The sequence below is a fragment of the Hyperolius riggenbachi genome, chromosome 11 (assembly GCF_040937935.1).
Source record: "Hyperolius riggenbachi isolate aHypRig1 chromosome 11, aHypRig1.pri, whole genome shotgun sequence".
NCBI classification, from domain to species: Eukaryota; Metazoa; Chordata; class Amphibia; order Anura; family Hyperoliidae; genus Hyperolius; species Hyperolius riggenbachi.
This window is the reverse complement of record NC_090656.1, coordinates 242,514,385-242,542,275: the sequence shown is the minus strand read 5'-3', so window position 1 is coordinate 242,542,275 and position 27,891 is coordinate 242,514,385. Positions and strand designations below refer to the sequence as shown.

The 27,891-nt window shown below is 49.9% G+C and overlaps 1 protein-coding gene across 9 annotated transcripts in view; it reads right to left on the bottom strand.

Moving 5' to 3' along the window:
• Positions 1-27,891, bottom strand: part of SHANK2 (SH3 and multiple ankyrin repeat domains 2) — a 992,023-nt gene that overhangs the window by 903,085 nt on the left and 61,047 nt on the right. The window lies entirely within an intron of this gene.

Sequence of the window (27,891 nt, the reverse complement as noted above, 5' to 3'; positions counted from 1 at the left end):
TCGTTACCTACAGACCTGCGACTACCGCTAATAGCACAAGGCCAATCACTGAGAGATCGTTACCTACAGACCTGTGACTACCGCTAACAGCACAAGGCCAATCGCTGAGAGATCGTTACCTACAGACCCGGGACTACCGCTAACAGCACAAGGCCAATCACTGAGAGATCGTTACCTACAGACCTGCGACTACCGCTAATAGCACAAGGCCAATCGCTGAGAGATCGTTACCTACAGACCCGCGACTACCGCTAATAGCACAAGGCCAATCACTGAGAGATCGTTACCTACAGACCCGCGACTACCACTAATAGCACAAGGCCAATCGCTGAGAGATCGTTACCTACAGACCTGCAACTACCGCTAACAGCACAAGGCCAATCACTGAGAGATCGTTACCTACAGACCTGCGACTACCGCTAATAGCACCAGGCCAATCGCTGAGAGATCGTTACCTACAGACCCGCGACTATCGCTAATAGCACAAGGCCAATCACTGAGAGATCGTTACCTACAGACCTGCGACTACCGCTAATAGCACAAGGCCAATCGCTGAGAGATCGTTACCTACAGACCTGCGACTACCGCTAATAGCACAAGGCCAATCGCTGAGAGATCGTTACCTACAGACCTGCGACTACCGCTAATAGCACAAGGCCAATCGCTGAGAGATCGTTACCTACAGACCTGCGACTACCGCTAATAGCACAAGGCCAATCACTGAGAGATCGTTACCTACAGACCTGCGACTACCGCTAATAGCACAAGGCCAATCGCTGAGAGATCGTTACCTACAGACCTGCGACTACCGCTAATAGCACAAGGCCAATCACTGAGAGATCGTTACCTACAGACCCGCGACTACCACTAATAGCACAAGGCCAATCACTGAGAGATCGTTACCTACAGACCTGCGACTACCGCTAATAGCACAAGGCCAATCACTGAGAGATCGTTACCTACAGACCTGCAACAACCAATAATAGCACAAGGCCAATCGCTGAGAGATCGTTACCTACAGACCCGCGACTACCGCTAATAGCACAAGGCCAATCACTGAGAGATCGTTACCTACAGACCTGTGACTACCGCTAACAGCACAAGGCCAATCGCTGAGAGATCGTTACCTACAGACCCGGGACTACCGCTAACAGCACAAGGCCAATCACTGAGAGATCGTTACCTACAGACCCGCGACTACCGCTAATAGCACAAGGCCAATCGCTGAGAGATCGTTACCTACAGACCCGCGACTACCGCTAATACCACAAGGCCAATCACTGAGAGATCATTACCTACAGACCTGCGACTACCGCTAATAGCACAAGGCCAATCACTGAGAGATCGTTACCTACAGACCCGCGACTACCGCTAATAGCACAAGGCCAATCGCTGAGAGATCATTACCTACAGACCCGCGACTACCGCTAATAGCACAAGGACAATCACTGAGAGATCGTTACCTACAGACCCGCGACTACCGCTAATAGCACAAGGCCAATCACTGAGAGATCGTTACCTACAGACCCGGGACTACCACTAATAGCACAAGGCCAATCACTGAGAGATCGTTACCTACAGACCTGCGACTACCGCTAATAGCACAAGGCCAATCACTGAGAGATCGTTACCTACAGACCCGCGACTACCGCTAATAGCACAAGGCCAATCGCTGAGAGATCGTTACCTACAGACCTGCGACTACCGCTAATAGCACAAGGCCAATCACTGAGAGATCGTTACCTACAGACCTGCGACTACCGCTAATAGCACAAGGCCAATCACTGAGAGATCGTTACCTACAGACCCGCGACTACCGCTAATAGCACAAGGCCAATCGCTGAGAGATCGTTACCTACAGACCCGCGACTACCGCTAACAGCACAAGGCCAATCGCTGAGAGATCGTTACCTACAGACCTGCGACTACCGCTAATAGCACAAGGCCAATCACTGAGAGATCGTTACCTACAGACCTGCGACTACCGCTAATAGCACAAGGCCAATCGCTGAGAGATCGTTACCTACAGACCTGCAACAACCAATAATAGCACAAGGCCAATCGCTGAGAGATCGTTACCTACAGACCCGCGACTACCGCTAATAGCACAAGGCCAATCGCTGAGAGATCGTTACCTACAGACCTGCGACTACCGCTAATAGCACAAGGCCAATCACTGAGAGATCGTTACCTACAGACCTGTGACTACCGCTAATAGCACAAGGCCAATCACTGAGAGATCGTTACCTACAGACCTGCGACTACCGCTAATAGCACAAGGCCAATCGCTGAGAGATCGTTACCTACAGACCCGCGACTACCGCTAATAGCACAAGGCCAATCACTGAGAGATCGTTACCTACAGACCCGCGACTACCGCTAATAGCACAAGGCCAATCACTGAGAGATCGTTACCTACAGACCCGCGACTACCACTAATAGCACAAGGCCAATCACTGAGAGATCGTTACCTACAGACCCGCGACTACCACTAATAGCACAAGGCCAATCGCTGAGAGATCGTTACCTACAGACCTGCGACTACCGCTAATAGCACAAGGCCAATCACTGAGAGATCGTTACCTACAGACCCGCGACTACCGCTAATAGCACAAGGCCAATCGCTGAGAGATCGTTACCTACAGACCCGCGACTACCGCTAATAGCACAAGGCTAATCGCTGAGAGATCATTACCTACAGACCTGCGACTACCACTAATAGCACAAGGCCAATCACTGAGAGATCGTTACCTACAGACCTGCGACTACCGCTAACAGCACAAGGCCAATCAGTGAGAGATCGTTACCTACAGACCTGCGACTACCGCTAATAGCACAAGGCCAATCACTGAGAGATCATTACCTACAGACCCGCGACTACCGCTAATAGCACAAGGCCAATCACTGAGAGATCGTTACCTACAGACCTGCGACTACCGCTAATAGCACAAGGCTAATCACTGAGAGATCATTACCTACAGACCTGCGACTACCGCTAACAGCACAAGGCCAATCACTGAGAGATCGTTACCTACAGACCTGCGACTACCACTAATAGCACAAGGCCAATCACTGAGAGATCGTTACCTACAGACCCGCGACTACCGCTAACAGCACAAGGCCAATCGCTGAGAGATCGTTACTACAGACCCGCGACTACCGCTAATAGCACAAGGCCAATCGCTGAGAGATCGTTACCTACAGACCCGCGACTACCACTAACAGCACAAGGCCAATCGCTGAGAGATCGTTACTACAGACCCGCGACTACCGCTAACAGCACAAGGCCAATCGCTGAGAGATCGTTACCTACAGACCCGCGACTACCGCTAATAGCACAAGGCCAATCACTGAGAGATCGTTACCTACAGACCCGCGACTACCGCTAATAGCACAAGGCCAATCACTGAGAGATCGTTACCTACAGACCCGCGACTACCGCTAATAGCACAAGGCCAATCACTGAGAGATCGTTACCTACAGACCCGCGACTACCGCTAATAGCACAAGGCCAATCACTGAGAGATCGTTACCTACAGACCTGCAACTACCACTAATAGCACAAGGCCAATCACTGAGAGATCGTTACCTACAGACCCGCAACTACCACTAATAGCACAAGGCCAATCGCTGAGAGATCGTTACCTACAGACCCACGACTACCACTAATAGCACAAGGCCAATCGCTGAGAGATCGTTACCTACAGACCTGCGACTACTGCTAACAGCACAAGGCCAATCACTGAGAGATCGTTACCTACAGACCCGCGACTACCGCTAACAGCACAAGGCTAATCGCTGAGAGATCGTTACCTACAGACCCGCGACTACCGCTAATAGCACAAGGCCAATCACTGAGAGATCGTTACCTACAGACCCGCAACTACCACTAATAGCACAAGGCCAATCGCTGAGAGATCGTTACCTACAGACCCACGACTACCGCTAATAGCACAAGGCCAATCACTGAGAGATCGTTACCTACAGACCCGCGACTACCGCTAATAGCACAAGGCCAATCACTGAGAGATCGTTACCTACAGACCTGCAACAACCGCTAACAGCACAAGGCCAATCGCTGAGAGATCGTTACCTACAGACCTGCGACTACCACTAATAGCACAAGGCCAATCGCTGAGAGATCGTTACCTACAGACCCGCGACTACCGCTAACAGCACAAGGCCAATCACTGAGAGATCGTTACCTACAGACCCGCGACTACCGCTAATAGCACAAGGCCAATCACTGAGAGATCGTTACCTACAGACCTGCGACTACCGCTAATAGCACAAGGCCAATCACTGAGAGATCGTTACCTACAGACCCACGACTACCGCTAATAGCACAAGGCCAATCACTGAGAGATCGTTACCTACAGACCCGCGACTACCGCTAATAGCACAAGGCCAATCGCTGAGAGATCGTTACCTACAGACCTGCGACTACCGCTAATAGCACAAGGCCAATCACTGAGAGATCGTTACCTACAGACCTGCGACTACCGCTAATAGCACAAGGCCAATCACTGAGATATCGTTACCTACAGACCCGCGACTACCGCTAATAGCACAAGGCCAATCACTGAGAGATCGTTACCTACAGACCCACGACTACCGCTAATAGCACAAGGCCAATCGCTGAGAGATCGTTACCTACAGACCCGCGACTACCGCTAATAGCACAAGGCCAATCACTGAGAGATCGTTACCTACAGACCCACGACTACCACTAATAGCACAAGGCCAATCACTGAGAGATCGTTACCTACAGACCCGCGACTACCACTAACAGCACAAGGCCAATCACTGAGAGATCGTTACCTACAGACCCGCGACTACCACTAATAGCACAAGGCCAATCACTGAGAGATCGTTACCTACAGACCCACGACTACCGCTAATAGCACAAGGCCAATCACTGAGAGATCGTTACCTACAGACCTGCGACTACCACTAATAGTACAAGGCCAATCACTGAGAGATCGTTACCTACAGACCCGCGACTACCGCTAATAGCACAAGGCCAATCACTGAGAGATCGTTACCTACAGACCCGCGACTACCGCTAATAGCACAAGGCCAATCACTGAGAGATCGTTACCTACAGACCTGCGACTACCGCTAATAGCACAAGGCCAATCACTGAGAGATCGTTACCTACAGACCCGCGACTATCGCTAATAGCACAAGGCCAATCGCTGAGAGATCATTACCTACAGACCCGCGACTACCGCTAATAGCACAAGGCCAATTGCTGAGAGATCGTTACCTACAGACCCGCGACTACCGCTAACAGCACAAGGCCAATCGCTGAGAGATCGTTACCTACAGACCCGCGACTACCGCTAACAGCACAAGGCCAATCGCTGAGAGATCGTTACCTACAGACCTGCGACTACCGCTAATAGCACAAGGCCAATCACTGAGAGATCGTTACCTACAGACCTGCGACTACCGCTAACAGCACAAGGCCAATCGCTGAGAGATCGTTACCTACAGACCTGCGACTACCGCTAATAGCACAAGGCCAATCACTGAGAGATCGTTACCTACAGACCCGCGACTACCGCTAATAGCACAAGGCCAATCACTGAGAGATCGTTACCTACAGACCCGGGACTACCGCTAACAGCACAAGGCCAATCACTGAGAGATCGTTACCTACAGACCTGTGACTACCACTAACAGCACAAGGCCAATCGCTGAGAGATCGTTACCTACAGACCCGCGACTACCGCTAATAGCACAAGGCCAATCACTGAGAGATCGTTACCTACAGACCTGCGACTACCACTAATAGCACAAGGCCAATCGCTGAGAGATCGTTACCTACAGACCTGCGACTACCGCTAATAGCACAAGGCCAATCACTGAGAGATCGTTACCTACAGACCTGCGACTACCGCTAACAGCACAAGGCCAATCACTGAGAGATCGTTACCTACAGACCTGCGACTACCACTAACAGCACAAGGCCAATCGCTGAGAGATCGTTACCTACAGACCCGCGACTACCGCTAACAGCACAAGGCCAATCACTGAGAGATCGTTACCTACAGACCCGCGACTACCGCTAATAGCACAAGGCCAATCACTGAGAGATCGTTACCTACAGACCCGGGACTACCACTAATAGCACAAGGCCAATCACTGAGAGATCGTTACCTACAGACCTGCTACTACCGCTAATAGCACAAGGCCAATCACTGAGAGATCGTTACCTACAGACCCGCGACTACCGCTAACAGCACAAGGCCAATCGCTGAGAGATCGTTACCTACAGACCTGCGACTACCGCTAACAGCACAAGGCCAATCTCTGAGAGATCGTTACCTACAGACCCGCGACTACCGCTAATAGCACAAGGCCAATCACTGAGAGATCGTTACCTACAGACCCGCGACTACCGCTAACAGCACAAGGCCAATCACTGAGAGATCGTTACCTACAGACCTGCGACAACCGCTAACAGCACAAGGCCAATCACTGAGAGATCGTTACCTACAGACCTGCGACTACTGCTAACAGCACAAGGCCAATCACTGAGAGATCGTTACCTACAGACCCACGACTACCGCTAATAGCACAAGGCCAATCACTGAGAGATCGTTACCTACAGACCTGCGACTACCGCTAATAGCACAAGGCCAATCACTGAGAGATCGTTACCTACAGACCCGCGACTATCGCTAATAGCACAAGGCCAATCACTGAGAGATCGTTACCTACAGACCCGCGACTACCGCTAACAGCACAAGGCCAATCACTGAGAGATCGTTACCTACAGACCCACGACTACCGCTAATAGCACAAGGCCAATCACTGAGAGATCGTTACCTACAGACCTGCGACTACCACTAATAGCACAAGGCCAATCGCTGAGAGATCGTTACCTACAGACCTGCTACTACCGCTAATAGCACAAGGCCAATCACTGAGAGATCGTTACCTACAGACCTGCGACTACCGCTAACAGCACAAGGCCAATCGCTGAGAGATCGTTACCTACAGACCCGCGACTACCGCTAATAGCACAAGGCCAATCACTGAGAGATCGTTACCTACAGACCCGCGACTACCGCTAATAGCACAAGGCCAATCACTGAGAGATCGTTACCTACAGACCTGCAACTACCACTAATAGCACAAGGTCAATCACTGAGAGATCGTTACCTACAGACCCACGACTACCGCTAATAGCACAAGGCCAATCGCTGAGAGATCGTTACCTACAGACCCGCGACTACCGCTAATAGCACAAGGCCAATTGTTGAGAGATCGTTACCTACAGACCTGCGACTACCGCTAATAGCACAAGGACAATCGCTGAGAAATCGTTACCTACAGACCTGCGACTACCGCTAATAGCACAAGGCCAACCGCTGAGAGATCATTACCTACAGACCCGCGACTACCGCTAATAGCACAAGGCCAATCGCTGAGAGATCGTTACCTACAGACCCGCGACTACCGCTAATAGCACAAGGCCAATCACTGAGAGATCGTTACCTACAGACCTGCAACTACCGCTAATAGCACAAGGCCAATCGCTGAGAGATCGTTACCTACAGACCCGCCACTACCACTAATAGCACAAGGCCAATCACTGAGAGATCGTTACCTACAGACCCGCGACTACCGCTAATAGCACAAGGCCAATCACTGAGAGATCGTTACCTACAGACCCGCGACTACCGCTAATAGCACAAGGCTAATCGCTGAGAGATCGTTACCTACAGACCCGCGACTACCGCTAATAGCACAAGGCCAATCAGTGAGAGATCGTTACCTACAGACCCGCGACTACCACTAATAGCACAAGGCCAATCGCTGAGAGATCGTTACCTACAGACCCGCGACTACCGCTAACAGCACAAGGTCAATCACTGAGAGATCGTTACCTACAGACCTGCGACTACCACTAATAGCACAAGGCCAATCACTGAGAGATCGTTACCTACAGACCCGCGACTACCGCTAATAGCACAAGGCCAATCGCTGAGAGATCGTTACCTACAGACCTGCTACTACCACTAACAGCACAAGGCCAATCACTGAGAGATCGTTACCTACAGACCTGCGACTACCGCTAATAGCACAAGGCCAATCACTGAGAGATCGTTACCTACAGACCCGCGACTACCGCTAATAGCACAAGGCCAATCGCTGAGAGATCGTTACCTACAGACCCGCGACTACCGCTAATAGCACAAGGCCAATCACTGAGAGATCGTTACCTACAGACCCGCGACTACAGCTAATAGCACAAGGCCAATCGCTGAGAGATCGTTACCTACAGACCCGCGACTACCGCTAATAGCACAAGGCCAATCGCTGAGAGATCGTTACCTACAGACCTGCGACTACCGCTAATAGCACAAGACCAATCGCTGAGAGATCGTTACCTACAGACCCGCGACTACCGCTAATAGCACAAGGCCAATCGCTGAGAGATCGTTACCTACAGACCCGCGACTACCGCTAAAAGCACAAGGCCAATCTCCGAGAGATCGTTACCTACAGACCCGCGACTACCGCTAATAGCACAAGGCCAATCACTGAGAGATCGTTACCTACAGACCCGCGACTACCGCTAATAGCACAAGGCCAATCGCTGAGAGATCGTTACCTACAGAACCGCAACTACCGCTGACAGCACAAGGCCAATTGCTGAGAGATCGTTACCTACAGACCTGCGACTACTGCTAACAGCACAAGGCCAATCACTGAGAGATCGTTACCTACAGACCTGCGACTACCACTAATAGCACAAGGCCAATCGCTGAGAGATCGTTACCTACAGACCCGCGACTACCGCTAATAGCACAAGGCCAATCGCTGAGAGATCGTTACCTACAGACCCGCGACTACCGCTAATAGCACAAGGCCAATCGCTGAGAGATCGTTACCTACAGACCCGCGACTACCGCTAATAGCACAAGGCCAATCACTGAGAGATCGTTACCTACAGACCCGGGACTACCGCTAATAGCACAAGGCCAATCACTGAGAGATCGTTACCTACAGACCCACGACTACCACTAATAGCACAAGGCCAATCACTGAGAGATCGTTACCTACAGAACCGCAACTACCGCTGACAGCACAAGGCCAATTGCTGAGCGATCGTTACCTACAGACCCGCGACTACCGCTAATAGCACAAGGCCAATCGCTGAGAGATCGTTACCTACAGACCCGCGACTACCACTAATAGCACAAGGCCAATCGCTGAGAGATCGTTACCTACAGACCCGGGACTACCGCTAATAGCACAAGGCCAATCGCTGAGAGATCGTTACCTACAGACCCGCGACTACCGCTAATAGCACAAGGCCAATCGCTGAGAGATCGTTACCTACAGAACCGCAACTACCGCTGACAGCACAAGGCCAATTGCTGAGAGATCGTTACCTACAGACCCGCGACTATCGCTAATAGCACAAGGCCAATCACTGAGAGATCGTTACCTACAGACCCGCGACTATCGCTAATAGCACAAGGCCAATCACTGAGAGATCGTTACCTACAGACCCGCGACTACCGCTAATAGCACAAGGCCAGTCACTGAGAGATCGTTACCTACAGACCCGCGACTACCGCTAACAGCACAAGGCCAATCACTGAGAGATCATTACCTACAGAACCGCAACTATCGCTGACAGCACAAGGTCAATTGCTGAGAGATCGTTACCTACAGACCCATGACTACCGCTAATAGCACAAGGCCAATCACTGAGAGATCGTTACCTAAAGAACCGCAACTACCGCTAACAGCACAAGGTCAATTGCTGAGAGATCGTTACCTACAGACCCGCGACTACCGCTAATAGCACAAGGCCAATCGCTGAGAGATCGTTACCTACAGACCTGCGACTACCGTTAATAGCACAAGGCCAATCGCTGAGAGATCGTTACCTACAGACTACCGCTAACAGCACAAGGTCAATTGCTGAGAGATCGTTACCTACAGACCCGCGACTACCGCTAATAGCACAAGGCCAATTGCTGAGAGATCGTTACCTACAGACCCGCGACTACCGCTAATAGCACAAGGCCAATCACTGAGAGATCGTTACCTACAGACCTGCGACTACCGCTAATAGCACAAGGCCAATTGCTGAGAGATCGTTACCTACAGACCTGCGACTACCGCTAATAGCACAAGGCCAATCACTGAGAGATCGTTACCTACAGACCTGCGACTACCGCTAATAGCACAAGGCTAATCGCTGAGAGATCGTTACCTACAGACCCGCGACTACCGCTAATAGCACAAGGCCAATCGCTGAGAGATCGTTACCTACAGACCAGCGACTACCGCTAATAGCACAAGGCCAATCGCCGAGAGATCGTTACCTACAGACCTGCGACTACCACTAACAGCACAAGGCCAATCACTGAGAGATCGTTACCTACAGACCCACGACTACCGCTAATAGCACAGGGCCAATCACTGAGAGATCGTTACCTACAGATCTGTGACTACCACTAATAGCACAAGGCCAATCACTGAGAGATCGTTACCTACAGACCCGCGACTACCGCTAATAGCACAAGGCCAATCACTGAGAGATCGTTACCTACAGACCCGCGACTACCGCTAACAGCACAAGGCCAATCACTGAGAGATCGTTACCTACAGACCCGCGACTACCGCTAATAGCACAAGGCCAATCGCTGAGAGATCATTACCTACAGATCCGCGACTACCGCTAATAGCACAAGGCCAATCGCTGAGAGATCGTTACCTACAGACCTGCGACTACCGCTAATAGCACAAGGCCAATCACTGAGAGATCATTACCTACAGACCTGCGACTACCGCTAATAGCACAAGGCCAATCACTGAGAGATCGTTACCTACAGACCCACGACTACCACTAATAGCACAAGGCCAATCACTGAGAGATCGTTACCTACAGACCCGCGACTACCGCTAATAGCACAAGGCCAATCACTGAGAGATCGTTACCTACAGACCTGCAACAACCAATAATAGCACAAGGCCAATCACTGAGAGATCGTTACCTACAGACCCGGGACTACCGCTAACAGCACAAGGCTAATCACTGAGAGATCGTTACCTACAGACCCGCGACTACCGCTAATAGCACAAGGCCAATCGCTGAGAGATCGTTACCTACAGACCTGCGACTACCGCTAATAGCACAAGGCCAATCGCTGAGAGATCGTTACCTACAGACCCGCGACTACCACTAACAGCACAAGGCCAATCACTGAGAGATCGTTACCTACAGACCCGGGACTACCGCTAATAGCACAAGGCCAATCGCTGAGAGATCGTTACCTACAGACCCGCGACTACCGCTAACAGCACAAGGCCAATCACTGAGAGATCGTTACCTACAGACCCGCGACTACCGCTAATAGCACAAGGCCAATCGCTGAGAGATCGTTACCTACAGACCCACGACTACCGCTAATAGCACAAGGCCAATCGCTGAGAGATCGTTACCTACAGACCCGCGACTACCGCTAATAGCACAAGGCCAATCACTGAGAGATCGTTACCTACAGACCTGCGACTACCGCTAATAGCACAAGGCCAATCACTGAGAGATCGTTACCTACAGCCCTGCAACTACCGCTAACAGCACAAGGCCAATCGCTGAGAGATCGTTACCTACAGACCTGCGACTACCGCTAATAGCACAAGGCCAATCGCTGAGAGATCGTTACCTACAGACCTGCGACTACCACTAATAGCACAAGGCCAATCACTGAGAGATCGTTACCTACAGACCTGCAACAACCAATAATAGCACAAGGCCAATCGCTGAGAGATCGTTACCTACAGACCCGCGACTACCGCTAACAGCACAAGGCCAATCGCTGAGAGATCGTTACCTACAGACCTGCAACTACCACTAATAGCACAAGGCCAATCGCTGAGAGATTGTTACCTACAGATCCGCGACTACCGCTAATAGCACAAGGCCAATCGCTGAGAGATCATTACCTACAGACCCGCGACTACCACTAACAGCACAAGGCCAATCACTGAGAGATCGTTACCTACAGACCTGCTACTACCGCTAATAGCACAAGGCCAATCGCTGAGAGATCGTTACCTACAGACCTGTGACTACCACTAACAGCTCAAGGCCAATCACTGAGAGATCGTTACCTACAGACCCGGGACTACCGCTAACAGCACAAGGCCAATCGCTGAGAGATCGTTACCTACAGACCCGGGACTACCGCTAACAGCACAAGGCCAATCACTGAGAGATCGTTACCTACAGACCCGCGACTACCGCTAACAGCACAAGGCCAATCACTGAGAGATCGTTACCTACAGACCCGCGACTACCGCTAACAGCACAAGGCCAATCACTGAGAGATCGTTACCTACAGACCCGCGACTACCGCTAACAGCACAAGGCCAATCACTGAGAGATCGTTACCTACAGACCCGCGACTACCGCTAATAGCACAAGGCCAATCGCTGAGAGATCGTTACCTACAGACCCGCGACTACCACTAATAGCACAAGGCCAATCACTGAGAGATCGTTACCTACAGACCTGCGACTACCACTAATAGCACAAGGCCAATCACTGAGAGATCGTTACCTACAGACCCGCGACTACCGCTAATAGCACAAGGCCAATCACTGAGAGATCGTTACCTACAGACCCGCGACTACCGCTAATAGCACAAGGCCAATCACTGAGAGATCGTTACCTACAGACCCGCGACTACCGCTAATAGCACAAGGCCAATCGCTGAGAGATCGTTACCTACAGACCTGCTACTACCGCTAATAGCACAGGGCCAATCACTGAGAGATCGTTCCCTACAGACCTGCGACTACCGCTAACAGCACAAGGCCAATCGCTGAGAGATCGTTACCTACAGACCTGCGACTACCGCTAATAGCACAAGGCCAATCACTGAGAGATCGTTACCTACAGACCTGCAACTACCGCTAATAGCACAAGGCCAATCGCTGAGAGATCGTTACCTACAGACCTGCGACTACCACTAACAGCACAAGGCCAATCGCTGAGAGATCGTTACCTACAGACCCGCGACTACCGCTAACAGCACAAGGCTAATCGCTGAGAGATCATTACCTACAGACCTGCGACTACCGCTAATAGCACAAGGCCAATCAGTGAGAGATCGTTACCTACAGACCTGCGACTACCGCTAACAGCACAAGGCCAATCACTGAGAGATCATTACCTACAGACCCGCGACTACCGCTAATAGCACAAGGCCAATCGCTGAGAGATCATTACCTACAGACCCGCGACTACCGCTAATAGCACAAGGCCAAACACTGAGAGATCGTTACCTACAGACCCGCAACTACCGCTAATAGCACAAGGCCAAACACTGAGAGATCGTTACCTACAGACCCGCAACTACCGCTAATAGCACAAGGCCAATCGCTGAGAGATCGTTACCTACAGACCTGCGACTACCGCTAACAGCACAAGGCTAATCACTGAGAGATCGTTACCTACAGACCCGCGACTACCGCTAATAGCACAAGGCCAATCACTGAGAGATCGTTACCTACAGACCCGCGACTACCGCTAACAGCACAAGGCTAATCACTGAGAGATCGTTACCTACAGACCCGCGACTACCGCTAATAGCACAAGGCCAATCACTGAGAGATCGTTACCTACAGACCTGCGACTACCGCTAATAGCACAAGGCTAATCGCTGAGAGATCGTTACCTACAGACCTGCGACTACCGCTAATAGCACAAGGCCAATCGCTGAGAGATCGTTACCTACAGACCCACGACTACCACTAACAGCACAAGGCCAATCACTGAGAGATCGTTACCTACAGACCCGCGACTACCGCTAATAGCACAAGGCCAATCGCTGAGAGATCGTTACCTACAGACCCGCGACTACCGCTAATAGCACAAGGCCAATCACTGAGAGATCGTTACCTACAGACCCGCGACTACCGCTAATAGCACAAGGCCAATCACTGAGAGATCGTTACCTACAGACCCGCAACTACCACTAATAGCACAAGGCCAATCGCTGAGAGATCGTTACCTACAGACCCACGACTACCGCTAATAGCACAAGGCCAATCACTGAGAGATCGTTACCTACAGACCCGCGACTACCGCTAATAGCACAAGGCTAATCGCTGAGAGATCATTACCTACAGACCCGCGACTACCGCTAATTGCACAAGGCCAATCACTGAGAGATCGTTACCTACAGACCCGCGACTACCGCTAATAGCACAAGGCTAATCACTGAGAGATCGTTACCTACAGACCTGCGACTACCGCTAATAGCACAAGGCCAATCACTGAGAGATCGTTACCTACAGACCCGCGACTACCGCTAATAGCACAAGGCCAATCACTGAGAGATCGTTACCTACAGACCTGCGACTACCACTAATAGTACAAGGCCAATCACTGAGAGATCGTTACCTACAGACCCACGACTACCGCTAATAGCACAAGGCCAATCACTGAGAGATCGTTACCTACAGACCCGCGACTACCACTAATAGCACAAGGCCAATCACTGAGAGATCGTTACCTACAGACCCGCGACTACCACTAATAGCACAAGGCCAATCACTGAGAGATCGTTACCTACAGACCCGCGACTACCGCTAACAGCACAAGGCCAATCACTGAGAGATCGTTACCTACAGACCCGCGACTACCGCTAACAGCACAAGGCCAATCACTGAGAGATCGTTACCTACAGACCTGCGACTACCGCTAATAGCACAAGGCCAATCGCTGAGAGATCGTTACCTACAGACCTGCGACTACCGCTAATAGCACAAGGCCAATCACTGAGAGATAGTTACCTACAGACCTGCGACTACCACTAATAGCACAAGGCCAATCACTGAGAGATCGTTACCTACAGACCTGCGACTACCGCTAACAGCACAAGGCCAATCACTGAGAGATCGTTACCTACAGACCTGCGACTACCACTAACAGCACAAGGCCAATCGCTGAGAGATCGTTACCTACAGACCCGCGACTACCGCTAACAGCACAAGGCCAATCACTGAGAGATCGTTACCTACAGACCCGCGACTACCGCTAATAGCACAAGGCCAATCACTGAGAGATCGTTACCTACAGACCCGGGACTACCGCTAACAGCACAAGGCCAATCGCTGAGAGATCGTTACCTACAGACCCGCGACTACCGCTAATAGCACAAGGCCAATCACTGAGAGATCGTTACCTACAGACCCGCGACTACCGCTAATAGCACAAGGCCAATCACTGAGAGATCGTTACCTACAGACCTGCAACTACCACTAATAGCACAAGGTCAATCACTGAGAGATCGTTACCTACAGACCCACGACTACCGCTAATAGCACAAGGCCAATCGCTGAGAGATCGTTACCTACAGACCCGCGACTACCGCTAATAGCACAAGGCCAATTGTTGAGAGATCGTTACCTACAGACCTGCGACTACCGCTAATAGCACAAGGACAATCGCTGAGAAATCGTTACCTACAGACCTGCGACTACCGCTAATAGCACAAGGCCAACCGCTGAGAGATCGTTACCTACAGACCCGCGACTACCGCTAATAGCACAAGGCCAATTGTTGAGAGATCGTTACCTACAGACCTGCGACTACCGCTAATAGCACAAGGCCAATCGCTGAGAGATCGTTACCTACAGACCCGCGACTACCGCTAATAGCACAAGGCCAATTGTTGAGAGATCGTTACCTACAGACCTGCGACTACCGCTAATAGCACAAGGACAATCGCTGAGAAATCGTTACCTACAGACCTGCGACTACCGCTAATAGCACAAGGCCAATCACTGAGAGATCGTTACCTACAGACCCGCGACTACCGCTAATAGCACAAGGCCAATCGCTGAGAGATCGTTACCTACAGACCCGCGACTACCGCTAATAGCACAAGGCCAATCACTGAGAGATCGTTACCTACAGACCTGCAACTACCGCTAATAGCACAAGGCCAATCGCTGAGAGATCGTTACCTACAGACCCGCCACTACCACTAATAGCACAAGGCCAATCACTGAGAGATCGTTACCTACAGACCCGCGACTACCGCTAATAGCACAAGGCCAATCACTGAGAGATCGTTACCTACAGACCCGCGACTACCGCTAATAGCACAAGGCCAATCACAGAGATCGTTACCTACAGACCCGCGACTACCGCTAACAGCACAAGGCCAATCGCTGAGAGATCGTTACCTACAGACCCGCGACTACCGCTAACAGCACAAGGCCAATCACAGAGATCGTTACCTACAGACCCGCGACTACCGCTAACAGCACAAGGCCAATCGCTGAGAGATCGTTACCTACAGACCCGCGACTACCGCTAACAGCACAAGGCCAATCGCTGAGAGATCGTTACCTACAGACCCGCGACTACCGCTAATAGCACAAGGCCAATCGCTGAGAGATCGTTACCTACAGACCTGCGACTACCACTAACAGCACAAGGCCAATCGCTGAGAGATCGTTACCTACAGACCCACGAGTACCGCTAACAGCACAAGGCCAATCACTGAGAGATCGTTACCTACAGACCCGCGACTACCGCTAATAGCACAAGGCCAATCGCTGAGAGATCGTTACCTACAGACCTGCTACTACCACTAACAGCACAAGGCCAATCACTGAGAGATCGTTACCTACAGACCCGCGACTACCGCTAATAGCACAAGGCCAATCACTGAGAGATCGTTACCTACAGACCTGCGACTACCGCTAATAGCACAAGGCCAATCACTGAGAGATCGTTACCTACAGACCCGCGACTACCACTAACAGCACAAGGCCAATCACTGAGAGATCGTTACCTACAGACCCGCGACTACCGCTAATAGCACAAGGCCAATCACTGAGAGATCGTTACCTACAGACCTGCGACTACCGCTAATAGCACAAGGCCAATCACTGAGAGATCGTTACCTACAGCCCTGCAACTACCGCTAACAGCACAAGGCCAATCACTGAGAGATCGTTACCTACAGACCTGCGACTACCGCTAATAGCACAAGGCCAATCGCTGAGAGATCGTTACCTACAGACCCGCGACTACCGCTAATAGCACAAGGCCAATCGCTGAGAGATCGTTACCTACAGACCTGCGACTACCGCTAATAGCACAAGGCCAATCACTGAGAGATCGTTACCTACAGACCTGCGACTACCGCTAATAGCACAAGGCCAATCACTGAGATCGTTACCTACAGACCCGGGACTACCGCTAACAGCACAAGGCCAATCACTGAGAGATCGTTACCTACAGACCCGCGACTACCGCTAATAGCACAAGGCCAATCACTGAGAGATCGTTACCTACAGACCCGCGACTACCGCTAATAGCACAAGGCCAATCACTGAGAGATCATTACCTACAGACCCGCGACTACCGCTAATAGCACAAGGCCAATCGCTGAGAGATCGTTACCTAAAGACCCGCGACTACCGCTAATAGCACAAGGCCAATCACTGAGAGATCGTTACCTACAGACCCGCGACTACCGCTAATAGCACAAGGCCAATCGCTGAGAGATCGTTACCTACAGACCCGCGACTACCGCTAATAGCACAAGGCCAATCACCGAGAGATCGTTACCTACAGACCCACGAGTACCGCTAACAGCACAAGGCCAATCACTGAGAGATCGTTACCTACAGACCCGCGACTACCGCTAATAGCACAAGGCCAATCGCTGAGAGATCGTTACCTACAGACCTGCGACTACCGCTAACAGCACAAGGCCAATCGCTGAGAGATCGTTACCTACAGACCTGCGACTACCACTAACAGCACAAGGCCAATCACTGAGAGATCGTTACCTACAGACCCACGACTACCGCTAATAGCACAAGGACAATCACTGAGAGATCGTTACCTACAGACCTGCGACTACCGCTAATAGCACAAGGCCAATCGCTGCTCTTTCTACCTACCCCATATTGGAGAATATGATTGATATCCCGCGTGCAGCATATGAGTCGCGGGGAGATTATAAAGTGATAACGATAATATTTTTATAGTGCTTTTCTCCCCGATGACACTCAGAAGTGTACGCTGCACATCAAAACAAAAAACAGCATTATAAATGACAGTGAATTCCACAGGTGGGTTTATGTACAATGACCTTAAAGGACAACTACTGAAAACAATTGTAAGATTTAAAGTACATAACTGTCAAGACGCGTTCACACTAGAGGCGTTTTCAGCCTTCTTTCAAGCGCAGACGATTTTCAAAATCACCCACAAAATGCTTGTTCTCTATGAGAAGGTTCATATCAGCACGGTTCGTGCACTGTGCGTTCAGCAGAGCGGTGTCTGGACCATTTTTGGGGCAATTTTGCTTTAATGGAAGGTATAGGAAAAGCGCTAAACGCTCACAAAACCACTTTGTGCGGCGACTGCATTCACGATTTTAAGAATAAATACATTCTATGGGCCTGATTCACAAAGCGGTGCTAACAGTTAGCACGCTGGTGAAAAGCCCTTTATCATGCCTAAAATCAGTTTAGGCATGATAAGTTTAGGTGTGATAAGTTTAGGTGTGATAAGTTTAGGCATGATAAGTTTAGGTGTGATAAGTTTAGGTGTGATAAGTTTAGGTGTGATAAGTTTAGGTGTGATAAGTTTAGGTGTGATAAGTTTAGGCGTGATAAGTTTAAGCACCAACTGGGTTAGCACCGCAGTGCACAGCTGATCAAAAGTTTTGCGCTAGCAAAGTCTGGTGCACTTCGCATAGAGTTTAATGGCGCTGCTTTGCATGCGGAACTTTGCGTGCTATCTACACTTATCTAAACTTAGCATGCCTAAACTTATCACGCCTAAACTTATCACACCTAAACTTATCGGGCTCGATTCACAAAGCGGTGCTAACCCAGTTAGAGACTTTAGGCATGATAACCATTGCACCACTCTGGTGAAAAGCCAGTTTAGGTGTGATAAGTTTAGGCATGATAAGTTTAGGTGTGATAAGTTTAGGCATGCTAAGTTTAGATAAGTTTAGATCGCTTGCAAAGTCCCGCACGCAAAGCAGCGCCAATAAACTGTATACGAAGTGCACCAGTCTTTGCTAGCGCAAAACTTTTAATCAGCTGTGCACTGCGGTGCTAACGCAGTTGGCGCTTAAACTTATTATGCCTAAACTTATCACACCTAACCTTATCATGCCTAAACTTATCACACCTAAACTTATCATGCCTAAACTGAGTTTAGGCATGATAAAGGGCTTTTCACAAGCGTGCTAACTGTTAGCACCGCTTTGTGAATCAGGCCCATCATGTCTAAACTGGCCTTTCACCAGCGTGGTGCAATGGTTATCACGCCTAAAGTCTCTAACTGGGTTAGCACCGCTTTGTGAATCGAGCCCTATGTATTTTCCGGGTCAAAAAGTTTACTTCTTGACTTGCGCCAGGGAGTGAATTACAAAATCGCACTGCAGAAGCTCTTTAGAAAAGCGCTTAAAAAGAAATGCAGCGTGCAGGCAAGCGCTGGGAGGCGCTAAACAAAAAAAAGAAAAAAAAATAACTAAAAAAAAAAAATCACAAAACGCTTGCGTTTGCAATTTTAGTCGTGAACAGAGCCTTAAAGGTTCATTTGCATAGCTGCCAACTGTCCCCCTTTTTTGGTAGGCAAGTGATGAGCATTAATTTTTGCAAAATTAATGTTAAATTTGACTTTTGAGCTAAAATGGCATTGAAAATCATTTTGTAAGAAGTTTGTGATTCTTTGCGCAAAAAAAAAACAAAAACAAAAACGAAAAAAAAAAAAAAAAAAAAAAAATACAACAATTTTCTCAAACTCGAAATGTGAAAATGACTTTGGTGAAAATGTGCGAGCACCACTGCTAGCGGGGTCTCTACCTCTTCGCAGTAAAACAGCGATGTGAGGTCGGTGATAATGTAATAAATACAGCTTGCAATTAGGTCTCGTGTGCTGGCCAATCGCTGTTCTCCTGGCTGTATTGAGACGTATGGCCGAGCGCCTATAAATCCAGCACCCATATCACATGAAGGGGTGTGCCTACACAAAATTGATGTTGCACTGTAGCTCCACCCCTTGCACGCGTAATTCCATTATTACACAGTGCAACGTGGTGCTGTAGGGCGACACCGTGCCAGACCAGAGCCGCGCCCCAAGTGATCAGCCCAAATGCCCCCACGTAGTATTTACATTACACGGCGCTGCAGTGAAGGATGGGGCGGCAATGACTAAAGTGTCAGACTTAAAGAGACACTGAAGCGAAAAAAAAAAATTATGATATAATGATTTTTATGTGTAGTACAGCTAAGAAATAAAACATTAGGAGCAAAGTCTAATGTTGTTTCCAGTACAGGAAGAGTTAAGAAACTCCAGTTATCTATGCAAAAGAGCCATTGAGCTCCACCACTTTCAAAGTGGCAGAGAGCTCTGTCTTCTGAAGCATTATCTCAACTGTCAGTCACTGTATTTTTGTTTTCTAGCAGAGGACAGTTCAAAAGTTCACTGGGCTGCTCTGTAAAATCATTTAGAATGCTGAGTAGTGTGTAAACTGCAAATATTAGAGAATGATGCAATGTTATAAAACAAAAAATATATATTTTCATTTTTATTTTCAGTTATATAGTTCTTTCCTACTAATGTTCTAGTAATTATCCGTACTACACAATCAATTCATTATATCGTATTTTTTTCGCTTCAGTGTCTCTCTAAAGGGGAACTATAGTACAAATACCGTAACATAATGAATAAATTGCTTATTGTTACAATATTTGTAGATTATAAATCAGTGTTTGCCCATTGTAAAATCTATATATCGCCGGTGGTGACGTCTTTTGTCCTTTCAGGTCATCTCTGGGGAATGTTTGTTACTGAGAGTTTTATGCACAGAGGGAGATACTGCTTGCTTGGCAGTTGGAAACAGCCATTATTTCCCACAATGCAACGAGGTTCACAGACAGGAAACTGTCAGGATCTTGGTCCTGCGCAATATCATCCATACAGAGCCCCTGATGATCCGTTGGTGAAAAGGAAAAGATTTCTCCTGGGAAAGGGGGTGTCAGCTACTGATTGGGATGAAGTTCCATCCTTACAGTTCCACTTGAAGGAGCCATTAATGATAGAATTAGCGGCAGCCATTTTTCTTATGTCAGACTACATCTGCTATGTTTACTCACTTGTCTCATTGCCAATGAAAAAATTAAAAACAATCACCTGAGGTTATCTTGTTACATCACAAGGATTAAAGTGGACCTGTGAAAACATAAAGTGACCGATAAGGTACTTCCCTCATATATGCTTGATTCTGACTGGCCACCTCGGCTGAGATCACGTCAGGTGTGTGAGGATTAGAGCTATAGATACAGCTGTTTATCTTACTAGTTTATGATCACTTCATGTTTGCGGTAAGCGCAGGCACACACAGGCGTTCCAGTGCACCCGCACACACAGGTTAGTACAGAATAGTACGCTGGGTGTTTCGTGTTCCCGTCGGCCGGAACGTGCCATTTATGTGACATTTTGGGACTGTTTGATGTGAGACTTAAACGCGCCGCCTTACAGCAGAGCCGGGAGCGTCACTTCAAAGCCGATCATTAAGTATTATTGGATGGGAAATTTACCCATAATTACAGCTTCTCTCTCCAGCTGAAAAGTAAAGTCCTGTAATGGAGCCAAATTTTACATTTCAAGGGAAACGTGAAGTGGTTGTATGAATGACTGAGCGGGAGTGACAGCACCACCCGTATCCAGACACACTGCGCAGCTGTCACTGGGGGTAGTGCTGCTCTCTGCAAGTAGCTACTCATAATCCAAACTTAAAGAGACTCTGTAACAACAAAAACCTCCCCTGGGGGGTACTCACCTCGGGTGGGGGAAGCCTCCGGATCCTAATGAGGCTTCCCACGCCGTCCTCTGTCCCACGGGGGTCTCGCTGCAGCCCTCCGAACAGCCGGCGACAGACCCGACTGTAGCTTCAATATTTACCTTTGCTGGCTCCAGCGGGGGCGCTGTGGCGGCTTTCGGCACGGAAATAGACGGAAATACCCGATCTCCGTCGGGTCCGCTCTACTGCGCAGGCGCCGGAAACTTGCGCCTGCGCAGTAGAGCAGACCCGACGGCGATCGGGTATTTCCGTGTAGTTCGGAGCCGACAGCCGTCAGAGCGCCTGCGCAGGAGCCAGGAAGGTAAATATTACGTCACCGCTGCACGGAGGGCTGCAGCGAGACTCCTGACGGATGGAGGACGGCGTGGGAAGCCTCATTAGGATCCGGAGGCTTCCCTCACCCGAGGTGAGTACCCCCGAGGGGACGTTTTGTCGTTACAGTTCCTCTTTAAAGAGAAACTGTAACCAAGAATTGAACTTCATCCCAATCAGTAGCTGATACCCCCTTTCCCAACAGATCAGGGTGTCTGTATGGCTGATATTGTGGTGAAACTACTCCCACAGTGTGATGTCATGACCATGGTGCTGACATCACATTGTGGGAAATAACAGCTGTTTCCAACTGCCAAAAAAGCAGCATCTCCTTCCACTGACATCACCTGCCAGCAGTAACAATGTCACCATGTGATCAGTGTCAGAATGTAAATCAGGGAGAGGAAAGATTTTACAATGGGCAAACACTGACTAAATCATTTATACATAATTATTGTAAAAAATGAAGCACTTTTGTTCATTATGTTATTTGCACTGGAGTTCCTCTTTAACATAAACTGCGCTGCATGCAGCAGAGGGGGGGTTTAGTTACCTACGCCGCCATCTCTAGACGATGCGCTCCACTTGCGGACCACATTCCTGCACTGCTTCCCCTTACAAACCTGGAAGGAGAAAATTGTGGTGTAACGTGGCCCGCGGGCAGCGCTATCTAATTTAAATTTCGATTCCGAGTAGCCACTCAGTGAGCAACACTAACTGGGTGCATTAGCCTAACGTAGAGCAGGGATTTACCTGACGCTCTGAAAGCCCCTCCCCCAGGTTCTGTAATTCTCCACCCCCTCCCTCACCCCCCCCCCCCCCCCCCCACTTCCCTACCATTAACATAAAATACCACTAAGCCTTGTACACACGCTAGACTGCGGTCGTCAGATATGAAAGACTGGTCGTCCAGCAATCGTTTAAAAAAAATGTAAAAAATGTAAAAGACAGCAATTAGACCGATATGTTTTGGAGGATTGGTTTTAGACGATAATCGCTGTAAGTCGTTTATTTATAACAATTAATCGACTCAAAGTCCTCCTGTGTGCAGAATTTAGCACCTCCTCCTTTTTCACGCTTCCACTAACGATCTGATTGGTGGATCATCACCGAATTCAAATGTGTGCCGACATCGTTCGCCCATCGCAGGGAACGCTTGTCTATGATACAGGGAGCTTTAGAGGGTTATTCTGATAATTCTGGCTTCCATACTAGATGAATGTTGTGTGCAGCTCGTCCCAAATAAAATCAGGGGGAGCTGCATCCATGTAGGAAGCCTTGCGCATCCACTCCGCCTCCCCTACCTGATACGTGCTGCTTGGTCCAGTCCTGGCGATCAGCAAACGGCTGAAAAGCTCCCCAGAAGAACTGCAGGGTGAACCAGTCCTTAATGACTTGGCCTCCTTCCTGACCAGTCCCATGCACAGCTCAATGCCTGGCGCAAGAGGGTGTCTTATCTGCTGCCTTGGCTTATTACTGATAAACGAGATTCCAAATAATCAAGGCGCTGTCAGGAATACATGAAAGTCCAAGGAAAATATGTAATTGAGTACCTCTGCAGTCTCTAGAGGCTGCTACACACCATGCAATTTTACGTGAGATCATTTTTCCAATCACGGAATTTAATGTCAAAATGGGTGAGAGGAAAGGTTTAAGCGACTTGAACGAGGGATGATAGTCAGTGCAAGAAGAGCTGGCGCTGCATCTCTGAAACAACAACTCTTTTATTGCCCAACTGTATCTCGGGTGTTTAACCCTCCTGGCAGTAACCCAGAGCTACACTCGGGGTAGCTGAAGAAGATTTCTCTGCCCCGGGAGGGATTTTTTAAATAAAAATTGTTTTATCCTTTATAGCTAGCACTTCTCTAGCTACCATTGTCCCCCAAGTTCCTCTGCTCTGTATTCATCTCCCCCGATCACCGCAGTTATATGTACCCCCCCCCCCACCCCCACGTACGTATCCTGCGATGGCGCAGCCTCTCCAATCAGCTCCAGGCTTTGCTATGGGGGAGAATCGGGATTGCGCACAACGTTGATAACGTCAGACGTCATGTCCGATCGTCGCCATAGCGATGACTGAAGCTCATTGGGGAGGCTGTGGCTCTTGTGGAAACGCGGCTAGGAAACGTATAGCGGTGGCGATCAAGGGAATCAGAAGGGTGCGGGGGGACTTGGGGGACAATGGTAGCTAGCCTAGTGCTAGCTACAAAGGATAAAACAAATTTAATCCAAATTATCCCTCCCTCGGATGCAGTCTCAGAAACTGCGTACCGTCAGGAGGGTTAAAGAGCGGCAGTTGAGAAAAAACTTCAAGCGATTAGGACTACAATGGTGGAAAACGGCTGGTGAACGAGAGGGTGAAAAGGCCAGTAGCACGCATAGTCCACGGCAACAGAAGGGCAACAACACAACAAATGACAGCTGAATTCAATCCAAGTGCATCACAAAGCATATCCCAACAAGACGGACTTTGCAAAGGATGGGCTTTAGCAGCAGGAGACCATCTAGAGTGCGTTTGCTATCACAGAAAAATAGGAACTAAGTAACCAAGCAGGTCAGGGTGGCCCACAACAGTAGGAAAGTGTAGGGGACTAAAAGTCTCAGAAGAACCCCTCCTACTAAGAAGCAAGGTTTGGTGAAATTTGCCTTCCTAAAACAGGAGGTACTTCCGATAATTCAGCTATAAGTGAACATTTGTGGTTACCCACAATGCAGCACTACTGAATATGCAAATGATCTCTTTATGCATCCAGAACCACTGGTGTATAGCACGCTGGTTTCACACTGTATTTTGTTGCAGTGCAGTGCGCCTCCCACTCTGCCAAAAACAGGCCTTCAGGGAATACAGTGTCCTCCTGACACACCCCTAGTCACACCAACCAGTAAGATTTCACAAGATAAACATGTTTTATAACTCAAACCACACTGGTCCTTTCTATCATCAGTAGTTTTTCTTCATATTACCATTTGAAAATAATGCTTGGTGTAATTTGCCTTCTTAAAACAGAAGGAAACTTCCAATAATTCAGTAACATTTGTGGTTACCCACAATGCACCACTTCTGAATATGCAAATTATCACTTTTTGCCCCTGTAAGCCAGGCTAGCATCCACAACCGCTGTACTGGTCCAAGCCCTATCCCATGCAGCCATCAATCCCTGCCATGTACTGATGAGGACCAATAGTCCGAAACAGGCTGTCTGCATGTGAGGTTGCTGTGGCGTTGTAATATTTTTCAGCTAAAGCAGGGCTGCCCAATAGGTCGATCGCAATCTACCGGTAAATCGCGACCGCCTTCTCGGTAGATCGCGGCCTCTTGGCCGCGTCTCATTAAATTTTGCGGCCAGCAGCTCATCATGTTTAGCTGCTGGCCAATAAGAATGCAGGGGAGAAGACGCGGCGAGCAGGGAGGGAGGAGAGAGGCGGTGCGGCCGCTACGTCATGGCTGGGGGCGGCGCCGGGCAGCCTGCAACTTGCGTGCTTGTAACATGCCCGGCGCCGCCCACAGCCATGACGTAGCGGCCGCGCCGCCTCTCTCCTCCCTCTCTCCTCGCCGCGTCTTGCCGTCTTCTCCCCGACATTCTTATTGGTGAGGGGCCTGCCTGCCGGAGGTTCCAAGAGTCCAGAGGACCCTGGCTAACCTACGCTGCAGGTACATAAACCTGGCTAAGCTACACTGAGGGCACCAATACCTGGCTAACCTACACTGAGGGCCCATATACCTGGCTAACCTACACTGAGGGCCCCTATACCTGGCTAAGCTACACTGAGGGCCCCTATACCTGGCTAAGCTTACACTGGGGGCCCCTATGCCTGGCTAACCTACACTGGGGGCCCCTATGCCTGGCTAACCTACACTGGGGGCCCCTATGCCTGGCTAAGCTACACTGAGGGCCCCTATACCTGGCTAAGCTACACTGAGGGCCCCTATACCTGGCTAACCTACACTGAGGGCCCATATACCTGGCTAACCTACACTGAGGGCCCCTATACCTGGCTAACATACACTGAGGGCCCCTATACCTGGCTAAGCTACACTGAGGGCCCCTATACCTGGCTAACCTACACTGAGGGCCCATATACCTGGCTAACCTACACTGAGGGCCCATATACCTGGCTAACCTACACTGAGGGCCCATATACCTGGCTAACCTACACTGGGGGCCCATATACCTGCCTAACCTACACTGAGGGCCCATATGCCTGGCTAACCTATACTGAGGGCCCATATGCCTGGCTAACCTACACTGAGGGCCCATATGCCTGGCTAACCTACACTGAGGGCCCATATACCTGGCTAACCTACACTGAGGGCCCATATACCTGGCTAACCTACACTGAGGGCACATATACCTGGCTAACCTACACTGGGGGCCCATATACCTGGCTAACCTACACTGAGGGCCCCTATACCTGGCTAACCTACACTGAGGGCACATATACCTGGCTAACCTACACTGAGGCCCCATATACCTGGCTAACATACACTGAGGGCCCCTATACCTGGCTAACATACACTGAGGGCCCCTATACCTGGCTAACATACACTGAGGGCCCATATACCTGGCTAACCTACACTGAGGGCCCATATACCTGGCTAAGCTACACTGAGGGCCCATATACCTGGCTAACCTACACTGGGGGCCCATATACCTGGCTAACCTACACTGAGGGCCCATATACCTGGCTAACCTACACTAGGGCTACTATACCAGGCTAACCTACACTGAGGGCCCATATGCCTGGCTAACCTATACTGAGGGCCCATATACCTGGCTAACCTACACTGAGGGACCATATGCCTGGCTAACCTACACTGAGGGCCCATATACCTGGCTAACCTACACTGAGGGCCCATATACCTGGCTAACCTACACTGAGGGCACATATACCTGGCTAACCTACACTGGGGGCCCATATACCTGGCTAACCTACACTGAGGGCCCCTATACCTGGCTAACCTACACTGAGGGCACATATACCTGGCTAACCTACACTGAGGGCACATATACCTGGCTAACCTACACTGAGGGCCCCTATACCTGGCTAACATACACTGAGGGCCCCTATACCTGGCTAAGCTACACTGAGGGCCCATATACCTGGCTAACCTACACTGGGGGCCCATATACCTGGCTAACCTACACTGAGGGCCCATATACCTGGCTAACCTACACTAGGGCTACTATACCAGGCTAACCTACACTGAGGGCACATATACCTGGCTAACCTACACTGAGGGCCCATATACCTGGCTAACCTACACTGAGGGCCCCTATACCTGGCTAACATACACTGAGGGCCCCTATACCTGGCTAACATACACTGAGGGCCCATATACCTGGCTAACCTACACTGAGGGCCCATATACCTGGCTAACCTACACTGGGGGCCCATATACCTGGCTAACTACACTGAGGGCCCATATACCTGGCTAACCTACACTGAGGGACCATATACCTGGCTAACCTACACTGGCGGCCCATATACCTGGCTAACATACACTGAGGCCCCATATACCTGGCTAACCTACACTGAGGGCATGTAACCTATGCTGCAGGCACATATACCTGGCTAACCTACGTGGGGCGGGCGCGTGCTTAGCATTTGGGACATTGGTAGATCTCCTGGCCTCGGCAAATTTTAAAGTAGCTCGCGAACCGAAAAAGTGTGGGCACCCCTGAGC